The sequence below is a fragment of the Camelus ferus genome, chromosome 3 (assembly GCF_009834535.1).
Source record: "Camelus ferus isolate YT-003-E chromosome 3, BCGSAC_Cfer_1.0, whole genome shotgun sequence".
Classification (NCBI taxonomy): domain Eukaryota; kingdom Metazoa; phylum Chordata; class Mammalia; order Artiodactyla; family Camelidae; genus Camelus; species Camelus ferus.
The window spans coordinates 103257860-103269894 of record NC_045698.1 but is presented as its reverse complement, the minus strand read 5'-3'; the positions used below and the strand labels follow the sequence as shown (position 1 = coordinate 103269894).

Here is a 12035-nt window from a genome sequence, read left to right as displayed (position 1 = left end):
AAATTTGCTCAGTTGACTGCTCTGCATAAAGGATAAGAAAATCCAAGTGTGGGTGGAGAACTACGTGGCAGAGGAGGCAGGAGCCAGGGAGAGGTGAGGCAGCAAGCAGGCAGGAGCAGGGGAGAGAGGGAGGACCTCACTCAGAGGAGAGACTATGGGAAAACTGAGAGGCATTTGCACATGACATTCTCTGTGAGAGCCGCCCAAAGTTTAACCCCACAAAACCTCAGTGGAGACAGCAACTCTCATGCAAAAATTGCTTGTTTGCGTTGGTTTTTATTTGAAGGTGACTACCACACAGGGATGTTACAAAGACTCAAAGGAAGAACTCTTCAGCAGGGACCTATGCACAGAGCATGGGTGGGGTTTACCTCACTGGATAGAATGTGTTCTGGAATAACTGCCCCACTCCGATTTGTACACACTGAGTGTCTTCTTAAATTGCATCATCTTCTCGAAGATGAGTCAGCACAGTGAAGGCGACCAGCCGTGGCCTGCTGGTCAGAGGCCTGCATTCTCCACTCAGCTCTGCCAAGAGAGTCTGAATCCCTCAGGCCAGTGGCTTAGTCCCCTGGGCCTTGGTTCACACACATGTCAAACCAGAGTGAGCAGGCGTGGTGACTTCTGAGACATTGTGGCTTCACAAAAAATGAGTTTGGCGTCATAGAGACCCAAGTTCCAATCCCAGTTCTGCCACTATTTAGTTGTGTGGCTTCCGGCAAGTGTCTTACTATCTGTGAAACGGGTGTGATCAGAATCAAGTAAGATTATCCATATGATTTTGAAATGGTATATCCGATTTGGCCTCCAATTGGTATTTTTTTCTAAGATTTTTACACTTAAGTTTTTTTAATTCTTAAAATTCCTTATCTAATTTTAATACACACATACATACTCTCTCTCTGCTGGATCCTTCTTTCCTTTCCTAAAAAACAAAGGAAGTATTGCAATCAAAGTGAAGAGTTTGGAGAAGGGTTGGTATATGCGGAACTCTGGATGGACCCAAATAAAAAAACAAGCATAACTTTCTTCACACCTCTGGTGTTTCTAGGGTTCAGAACACATAGGTGTAAAGAAAAGCCCTGACCATGAGCAGATACATAAGACTAGGTTAAAAAAGACCTGAAATGGGAGTTGGGGTTGAGGGGAATGGTGAGGTAATTGAATCTTTCCTTTCTCATTGAAGCTCATAGCTGGCATTTTAAGCACATGAATCTCATACTAGCTGAATAAGCTTTGTCAGACAATTTTTCTTGAAAACACCTTAACTGGTGACTCCATAATTCACTCAGTTCTCTAGGGACACGCACAGGTGATGACCAGAAATTGCCAAAGCTGAAGTGGGTCACAGACCAGATCATTTTTCTAACTGCGCCACCACCGGAAATCGCTTTAGGTTCGTGATTCATTTCTTTTGCAAAGAGCTCCTCCCTGGGGGACCGATGTCTTCCTGGCTGTGGATTGCTAAGGTTTAAACATCTAGCGCTGATACCAGGCAGAGGCTAGGATGGATGCTCTCTGTAGGTGACTCAAGCAAACTATAATTTTCTGTCTGTTTGATGAGTTTTCAGTGGGTTAAAACTCTGAATATACAAGAAGTGCAAACAGAAATACAAGCAAAGGACATGAAAATGCAATTCATAAAAAGAATAAATGCCTAATAATCACGTGGAAGGGTGTTCAAGCTTACTACTACTAGTCAAAGAATTAAAATAATGTGATGCTAATTTTCACCTGACAGGTAAGCGAAGGTTAGAACCAATGATAATACTTAAAGCTGTTAAAAATGGAATAAAATCGATACTTTTGATGAGACTGTACATTGATACCACCCTTTTGGAGGACAGTTCGGCAATACTTAGCATATGTAGTAAGTTTTAAACATGCATACCATTTGGTTCTGCAATTCTACTTCTTGAATGTTGACTAAACAATCATAGAAATGTAAGAAGATTTAGCTATGTGCTTCACACAGCCTTCCCTCTCCCTGAGTTTTTTCTGTTATTATGAATAATCCTACTGTCTATGAAGAGGAGATGGATAAAATTATGGTATAGCCACATAATGGAATACTCTGCTGGCTTTAGAAATCACAATGTAAATACATACCCACAGCATATTAAGTTTAAAAAAATGCAAATTATACAGCTGGTATTCCTTTAAAAGACAACAATAAAAATAAAACTACAATAATATTATGCATAGATGAGGACAAAAACTGGGGCAAGAGTTATTCCCAAATGTTATGCCTGGTTGACTTGCTTGGTAGAATGAAGAGTAATTTTTAAAGTTATTTTCCTGTATTATTGGAATTTTTACAATAAGCATAAATTGCTTTTACGATCAGAAATAGCGAATAATGCAGAAAATAGAATAAAGCATGGCGGTGGGGTAGGAAGAGGTGTGTGGGGCACCACACACAATGAGAAAAGGCTTGTGGCTTCAACCTGCTAGAAATAAAACCTGTCGTTTCACTAGCTTAGGAAAGCTACTACTTATCTTCCTCAAACCTGTGAAAACCTGTCACCTGGGATTTAGGGCTGATGCTCTGCTTGAAAGACATTGAACTGAACTCTGAGTCTGATTTGTTTAGATTTGTCTGTACTACCTGGTCCATTTCCTCTGCGGTCTGGTGGCTTTTATTTTAATTGCTATGCCTCTCTCTTTTGCTCTGTACAGATTCTGGGTGATTTTCATTCAAAAGAGCATGTACTTGTCTTTTCTCCCAGGAGCTTCTATAGGAGAGGAATGATGTAATAGATCTGATGGATGGAATGCCCTTTGGAGCAGTACAGGGACTCTCCTGGCTCCTGTCAGTAGGGCTGAGGAAAGCCAACAAGGACCCAGAGGGGGATTTATGGACAGTCAGGTCTAGGGGAGGGAAACAGCTCAGTGGTGGAGCATGTGAGCAGCATGCACGAGGTCCTGGGTTCAATCCCCAGTACCTCCATTAAAAATAATAATAATTCAAAAAAGTAAGTTAATCAGATGACTGAATAAAGAAGATGTGATACATATATATAGTGGAATACTACTCAGCCATAAAAAAGAATAAAACAATGCCATTTGCAGCAACATGGATGGACCTGGAGATCACCATTCTAAGTGAAGTTAGCTAGAAAGAAAGAAAAATACCATATGATATCAGTTATATACGGAATCTAAAAAAAAGACACAAATGAACTTATTTAGAAAACAGGGATAGACTTGCAGACACAGAAAACAAACACGGTTACTGGGGGTAGAGGGGTGGGAAAGGATAAATTGGGAGTTAGACAGTTTTATTGACATCTAGTCAGTTTACAATCCTGTTTATTTTTTTAACATTTTTTATTTTTTTTAAATTTTTATTGATTTATAATCATTTTACAATGTTGTGTCAAATTCCAGTGTAGAGCACAATTTTTCATACATGAGCATACATATATTCATTGAGACATTTTTTTCTCTGTGAGCTACTGTAAGATCTTGTATATATTTCGCTGTGCTATACAGTACAATCTTGTTTATCTGTTCTACAATTTTGAAATCCCGTCTATCCCTTCCCACCCTTTGCCCCCTTGGCAACCACAAGTTTGTATTCTATGTCTATGAGTCTATTTCTGTTTTGTATTTATGCTTTGTTTTTGTTGTTTTGGTTTTTTGGTTTTTTTTAGATTCCACATATGAGCGATCTCATATGGTATTTTTCTTTCTCTTTCTGGCTTACTTCACTTAGAGTGACATTCTCCAGGTGCATCCATGTTGCTGCAAATGGCGTTATGTTGTCGGTTTTTATGGCTGAATAGTATTCCATTGTATAAATATACCACTTCTTCTTTATCCAGTCATCTGTTGATGGACATTTAGGCTGTTTCCATGTCTTGGCTATTGTAAATAGTGTTGCTATGAACATTGGGGTGCAGGTGTCATTTTGGAGTAGGGTTCCTTCTGGATATATGCCTAGGAGCGGGATTCCTGGGTCATATGGTAAGTCTATTCCTAGTCTTTTGAGGAATCTCCATACTGTTTTCCACAGTGGCTGCACCAAACTGCATTCCCACCAGCAGTGTAGGAGGGTTCCCTTTTCTCCACAGCCTCTCCAGCATTTATCGTTCATAGATTTTTGAATGATGGCCATTCTGACTGGTCTGAGGTGATACCTCATTGTAGTTTTGATTTGCATTTCTCTGATAATTAGTGATATTGAGCATTTTTTCATGTGCCTGTTGGCCATTTGTATGTCTTCACTGAAGAATTGCTTGTTTAGGTCTTCTGCACATTTTTGGATTGGGTTGTTTGTTTTTTTATTATTAAATTGTATGAGCTGTTTATATGTTCTGGAAATTAAAGCTTTGTCAATTTTTGCATCTTTTGCAAATATTTTCCCCCATTCTGTATGTTGTTGTTTTGTTTTGCTTATAGTTTCCTTTGCTGTGCAAAAGCTTGTAAGTTTAATTAGGTCCCATTTGTTTATTTTTGCTTTTGTTTCTATTGCCTGGGTAGACTGCCCTAGGAGAACATTGCTAAGATTTATATCAGAGAATGTTTTCTGGCTCTGTTTTTTATTAACTGTGTGACTCAGGATAAATTACTTAACCTCTCTGAAACATAGTGTTCTCTTTTCTAAGTGGGGTCTAACAGTAGCTCCATCACAGAATTCTTGCGAGATTAGATGAAAATCCTGAATATAAAGATTTAGGACAATTGATTGGGCACATGGCAAGTGATGATTAAATGTTATTTTAAATAGTTATGATAGTGAAGTCATAAGGATGGCTACAGAAGTAAGATCCTGTAGATCTTTATCATGCCTTAGATTAAAGATATGTCCCACCTGGAAAGTACTCATGTAGGCAGATCAAATAGGTGATGTTCTCTTCAAAAATGAAATGAAAACATCTCTCTGGGATTAAGGTCTTTGGAATGAACATGAAGACTCAATTCAACAGAGTGAAGGACCGATAAAGACAAGGATAAGGGCTAGAGATGGTGAAAATAGAGGGTTCTCATGGGAAAAGGAAGGTGTGCTCTCCATAGATGGTGTCTGGAGTTTGAAAGGATGAGGCCCTCAGCAGATCTGTGGCTAATGGCTGCTTGGTGTCATATCTGAGGCACTCAGAATTGGTTATTTGATTAATGTTTTGGCACCAACATTTGGAGAAAGAAAAATAATAAATAAGATATTTGGTGATCATCCCCCAGCTCAATGTCAACTTCTCCAGGGATCTGACCCTTTCCCCCAGCAGTCAACACTACAGGCTGTACCTGCAGTCTTCCCTCCAGGATTCCTTGGGTTCCTTATCAAGAGACGTTACATCTGTGAGACTGAAAATCAGTGAACAGGGAATATGGTTCTTGTATTTCTCCTTCTCTAGCCCCACTACTAGCCCCCTGGTCTTTGCACAAATTATAAATAGGAACTCTTTCATCAAGATACTTTGTTGCCATATATCAGAAAATTATTGCAATAAGTACACAAAATTGTGATGACCAGAATGTGATTGGTGTCCCCAAGGTTGAGCAGCATAAAAGCTACATAAAGCTGTGTGCTAGCTGCTTCTACCTTCTCCCATTGCCCTCAACCTTATCTTCCACTGTCGTAACTCAGAAGCTGTGTTTGATTATATACCATCAGTAGCACCTGCTGAATTTGTGCTTCTCTCTCAAGACTCAGCTTAAACACACTCTTTGAGGAAGCAGTCCCTCATAGCCTTCCCGACTGCACGAAGTGAAGTTCTTAGTCTGCCTCTCCTCACGGCTCGCGTGGTGCATGGTGCACACTCCTGCTGTTGCATTTATCATCCTGCATTGCACTTACTGTTTACATGACTGGCTCCCATTCCAAACTGTGAGCTTCTAGAACAAGGACCCCTGAGATGCTCATGGAAATGCAGATTCTCAAGCCTGACTCCTCATCTCCTTAGTCAGAATTCCTGGACACAGATCTAGAAAGCTGCATTTCTGAATAAAACTTACCTGGGGCAGCTTATATCCTGTCAGTTTCAAAACTCACTTCTCTAGACAGCAAGGCACATATTCGCTACAGACAATGAGACACCAGGCATTGTGCTCCACTTGGAGAAAGCAGTGACTGTTCACAATTTCCCAGTAAATGTTTTTGAGTCCCAAATGTATTAGAAACTCTAGGATGTATACATACACATCTATATTGTCTTCTGGAAATAGGTTAACTCTCACGTCTATGAACTGGTGAGAGAGAGAGACTGGCATTGGGGATTGGGGGAGTTAATGAGAGGGATGGAGAGCAGTCTGAGTTTGAAGTGGTTATTAAAAAATAAGCATGATGACCATATCCTGGGTTGTTTTAAAAGCTGACTGATTGAGTTGGACATATTTTTCTTTCCAAGATCAAAAGACTAATCTTTGGTCAAATAAAGGTTGATAAAATCATGAGTATGCTCTTTGGGGAGTGACCAGGCAATTAGTTTTCTGCGATGATAGCTCCACATAGTTGTGGATCAGATAGGAAAATGAAGAGATGAAGTGCCAGTCAGGAATTCAGGCAGACGTTCTCCATGCATGTGATGAGCGTGTATAGGAGGTGAGATTTTGCAAGGACCTTACAGGAACAAGTATCAAAAGTTTGAACAACAAATACGTGGAACTTCAATGCCAGAGATTTGGCTTTGAGTTAATTAAATCTTTTGTAAATCCCAAAGAAGACATGTCATTTGCCTTTGTTCTGGGTTCTAATGACTTTGTCAGTGTCTCTTTAGAAGCCATTTTCCAGGACTTCCTAGGATGACTACTGTCAATGATAACCTGTCACAAAACCAGATTTGGGGACAGAATCCATAACCTCTTTCAGGTAGAAGTAAATCAGGGCACCTGTACTCTGAGAGCAAGCTCCTTTGTTTCCATTCTTCTTGTGCTGAGTTTTGAAAAAGATTATTTCTCTCAAGAATTACTTATGCATTCATTGAAGAACTTTATTTCTACAGGTTGCCAGGGGAGGGAGATAGAAGATACTTAAGATGCTTACAGTTTATCTGAGGACACAGGAATTCACGCCTTTATTAGAGAATAATTTAAAACCTTATGTAACTGAGTGCTGTACTCTGCTGACTTGCTACTCAAACTGTGGTCCGAGGACCAGCAGTATCGACATTACCTGGTACTTGTCAGGAATGCAGACACTCAGGCCCAAACCTACTGAATCAGTATCTGCTCTTTAACAAGATTCCTAGATGATTTATATGCAGTTAAAGACTTACCAGTGGATTCTTGAACCAGCAGCAAGATGGATGTGTAAGAATCACCTGGGGGCTTTTAATTATCCCTATTCCTGGGCTCCAACCTTAGTAGGTTATATTTAAGCATGATGAGTAAGGGTGTGAGCTCTTAGTGAAGCCTGCTTAGGATTAAAGTGTGCATTTGCCTCTCACTAGACATGTTAACAGCCAGAGGATTCAACCGTTGGATCTGTTAACCTCTTCAACAAAAGATGGAAACGATACCTATTTGACAGGACTATTGGGAGGAAAAGATATTTATCATGGTTCTTGGTATATAGTAAGCAAGTGATGAAAGGCTGGCTATTTTTTATTCTGATGGTCTGTGAAGTTTGGGAACCACTACCTTGTGGTAATGTACTTGGTTTATTTTACTGATTGTGTAATAGGTCTCCTTTGGTCAGAGCTGAGTGATGGAAACACTGAGTATCTCCATCACCACCACACCCTCAACACGTGTATACATGTATGCACTTGGGGAGCGTGTTTCTCTGTAGATCTGAACTCTCTTTTTCAGTTAGTTTTCCAGAGGCCCAGTGGATCTTCTCTGTTAAAAACTGGCCCAGGCGTCTTATCAACCTTGACTATTCTACATCAGCAGGGCAATATTTTTGATAAAGTGTCCTTAAACACTTGGGGGTCCTGGAGAATTGATACCAGGAAATATCTTCCAGAAAGAGTGAAGTATTCAGAGTGGGGAATGAAATTGTCCACATTGAGCTCCCCAAGTTGAAAAACAATTTTCTATTGGTAAAACCGAACTGTGTTATCTTCTCACCTTCAGGACACACTAATGCAACATGGTATTTTTAAGGAAAAGAAAACTGAGTGCGCGCACACACACACACCATCAATCTCAGAGATACCAATTAGTGGAGCAATCAGACCCCAAATTAGAAATCCTAGAGATCTCCACTCTTCCTTAGCCCCTGACCAAACTAGACACTGTTGAGCAGAGCTTCTGCAGTTCTTTGGTAGCACTCCTCTATCTCCTGACCTTGCAAATCTTGTTAAAATATCCACGTTTGTTTTTAGTTGTGTAGATTATTACATAGGAGTTTGTCATTGGACACACCCTCAGTAACTGTTGTCATTTAAACCTATTTTTAAGAGTTAAATGGGAGTAATAACTACTTCATAGGATTGTTGTGAAATTAATAAAGACAGTGCTTACTGAAGGGCTCAGTGCAACGTTTAACATAGACTCAGACCCATAAAGGGTGGCCCTTATACCATATTTACTCCTTATACCATTCCCTTCTGGCAATTCCTCATATTCGGTTTTGTATCATTTTACAACATTTTGTTGTTTAAATGACAAGTATTTGACCAGCTCAATTAACACCTCTGAATTCATTTTTGACTCTCTTCATTGAAATTATGTTATGCTCCCCCTAAGTTCAAATTAAAATGCTTGTTTCATGGTAATAGGTGGAAACTCAGTTGAGCACCATGCTTGCAGCTGGCTGCTTCCACTATTCCCTGGATAACACTATACCCAGAATGCCTTGTTAGCAGTTTTGCAAATGACCTGGAGTGTTGTATTTCAAACCTATTATAAATCGCAAATACAAATACACCTGTGTAAGAGTATGTGAATGTATTTTTAATGCAAGAGCTCTAGGTCAAGTAAATGAAGGACGAAAGACTTTATCAGAAGCCGTATGGCAGATTTATTCCTAGTCAGTAGTTTTATTCAGATGTGGATCCTTGAGCATTTCTTACTAGATTTTGTAAATTATAACTCAAGGATTAGCTGGAAGGCATGTAACTATAGACCAGTTATTTGCTTTTGTCTTGTGAAGCCAGAGCTTCTAAATAGTGTTTATTGTTTTTTTTATAGATTTCATCTATTAACTTCAAATAGGGGCTTTAAAAAAAGTCTTTGTAGCTGTACCCTCGGACTTACTGTGATTATTGTCCTCCACCCTCTCACTTACCATTTGCTGGTTACTATTCATTTGGTAACATTGCATCTGAAGTAGAAAACCATCCAGGTGGGCCATTTTCTAAAGATCGTGATTCACACACCTAACAATGAAGGTTAGTCACTTACTCTCATTCGCTCACACTCTCCCCCGACCTTGGTCGTCATCCACCACCAGTCTAGACAACAGAGACTGCTTGCAATGTCATACCTTACAGAGTTCTTTAGCCGCAAGCAACAGAAACCAACTCTCGCTAGCTTTAGCAAAACAAGAAATTGTTGGCAGAACACGGGCAGTTCAGCAAATGGAAAGTCCAGCTGAGAAAGGGCAGGAATCAGGGCAGCTGGGGGTCTAGGCATCTTATTGACTGTCTCATCTGCAAGCATCTCAGAATGTATCGGCCCCAGCCTTAATTTTTCCTGTCCTTGCATTGCTCAGTTCAAGATCTAAAGTCTTAAGAGAGAAAACCTAATTATCTTAGCGTGGATTACAAGCGAGACATTTTGACTGACAGCCTCCCTCAGACCATAGACAGTGGTGGAGAAGAGATACCTCATCAGGATGTTGTTACCAGTCGAATGAACGAGTGAGTGAATGGAGGGAAAACACTTTTTGTGCTGATTACCTGGTTTATAGTCATTAAATGATCATTACAGAAAATGTAGCCACCCAAAAGAAAAATAAAAAATAAAATCAAAAGGCAGTAAAGGAAGGGAGAGTTATTCTCTTCCTCCTATGGGAAAATAATGAAGATCATGATGATAATCTTTTTGGTGTATTCAGGGAGGCAGAGTTTTATCTACGGAACTTTAGAATTAGAAAAGTACTGAAGAGAGTAAATTTCATGATTCTCAAACACTGGGGTGAACCAGCTGTATTAATAAGTCACCACGGAGTTTTATAAAAATAGACACTTGAGTCCCACTCTCAAAAATAGTGTAGTATTTAAATCTGGAGTTTATGTCCAGAAGTAAATTTGAAGGACTGTCATTCTAGTGAGTGGAGACATCAGATAGAAGGGCCATTCACCTGGGCCTCACAATCATGAGAAATATCAGATTTAGATGGTCAACCTTCTCTCTACATGAGGTTGTATACTGTCACAGGACAACAGTGCCAGGATTGAAAAATGACAACAGTCAGGCCCTTTAATGTTGCATTCATACTGCCTAAATATTTGGGCACTGGGAATTCAATATTTGTTCTACATCTGTTGACCTGGTGCATGACACACCCACGTAGTATCTCTTTTTTGCACTAAAAGCATCAATTTGTTAAAAGCAAACTTTTGAAATGTGTAATAATTTTGGTCACCTTGTTTTGACATATCTTTTTTTTTTTAATTGAAGTACCATCAGTTACAATGTGTCAATTTCTGGTGTACAGCCCAGTGATGTTTTGACATATCTTTAAGCAAGAAACCTGGCCTCTCTTGGCGTCTGTGAGGCACAGGCCTGCCCCCCACCATAGGGGTACACACATCCCTGATGCTGGACCCAGTATTTGGAGTCCTCTTAAGGATAGTGTGGACTACCTACACGGCGATTCTTCAGCTGCATGTTTATTATCGCCTGTGAGCTTTTAGAAAGTACTGATATTTGGCCTTATCACAGATCAGTTGAATCTGAACTTTGGGAGATGAGCCTCAAATATCTCTGTTTCTCAAGGGCTTTCCAGGTAATTCACTGTGTACCCAACTTGAGACCACTAGACTCAAAGTAAAAAATAAATAATTGTCACATACTTTGGGATCAGGGTCAGGCTCTGTGGTCTTTGACACGGCACCAGGAGTACATTTGTCCTGCTCATGTCAAAGGCTAGCAGACTCCTAACCGTCTGTAAGAACCCAGCACATGCGTCACCTCTGCCGTGCAGACTTCCTTGACCTATACAGGCAGATATTACCATCCTGCCTTCTATTCCAAAAATCACCCATGGAGATCTGTTACAAATGCAGATACATGACCCCAGACTTGGTGTTTCAGAAGTTTCAGGGATAAGGTCTGAGATGTTGTGTTTTTAGCAAACTCCCTAGATAATTCTTATGTGCAGCTGTTTCAGGAAGCATCACTCATTCCCACAGTAGGTATTCGTACTTCTCTTATTACACATTCACCTAATAATAATTATTTATTTACCTTTCAGAATTCATCCACTAAGCCACGAGTTCCTTGAAGGCAATGGTGTCTTAATTTTGATTCTTAGGGCCTAGCATAATTTTCTCTCAAAAGATGTTTTTGCACCAAATAAATGAACATGAACAAATCCTCAAAACTGCCAAATATTCTTCAATGTCTCATGATTTCTCACAGGAACATAACAAATTTAAGAAAATAAAGTTATAAGGATCAAGTTACTTCTTCTTGCCCTTTCTTTTCCACTTAGTATAATCCTTCTTCTCATAGTTGCATTTATATTTTCTGAGTACCTCTTTTATGCCAGGTAGTATTAGACACTAGAAATATAATAATAATAGATAATGTTTATTGAAAATTTATCGTGTTCCAGATATATTACTAAACACTTAACATAGATTACCTCATTTCATCCCCATAGCAAACTATGATAGGTATTAATCATATCCCTAATTTTACAGATGAGGAAACTGAGGCACAGAGAGAATAGATAATGTACTTAAGCCACACAGCACAGGAAGGAATGGAGCCAGTGTCTGAGTGCAAGCAGTCTGGGTCCAAAGACAGCGACTGAGCCTGATGATGCTTCCTGCCTCTGAATGATGAGTAAAGCTCAGTGCCTGACCTTAAGGAGCTCCCAGCTTTGTAGGAGAGATGGACAGTCTCAAAAAAATATTCTAATGAAGTGTTTAAAGTTTTATAGAGTTAGGGAAAATGTTTGTGAGAATACAGCTCAG

General features: G+C 39.6%; 1 protein-coding gene across 5 annotated transcripts in view; it reads left to right on the top strand.

Moving 5' to 3' along the window:
- Positions 1–12035, top strand: part of PPP2R2B (protein phosphatase 2 regulatory subunit Bbeta) — a 424375-nt gene that overhangs the window by 81552 nt on the left and 330788 nt on the right. The gene's annotated exons all lie outside the window — the stretch shown is intronic.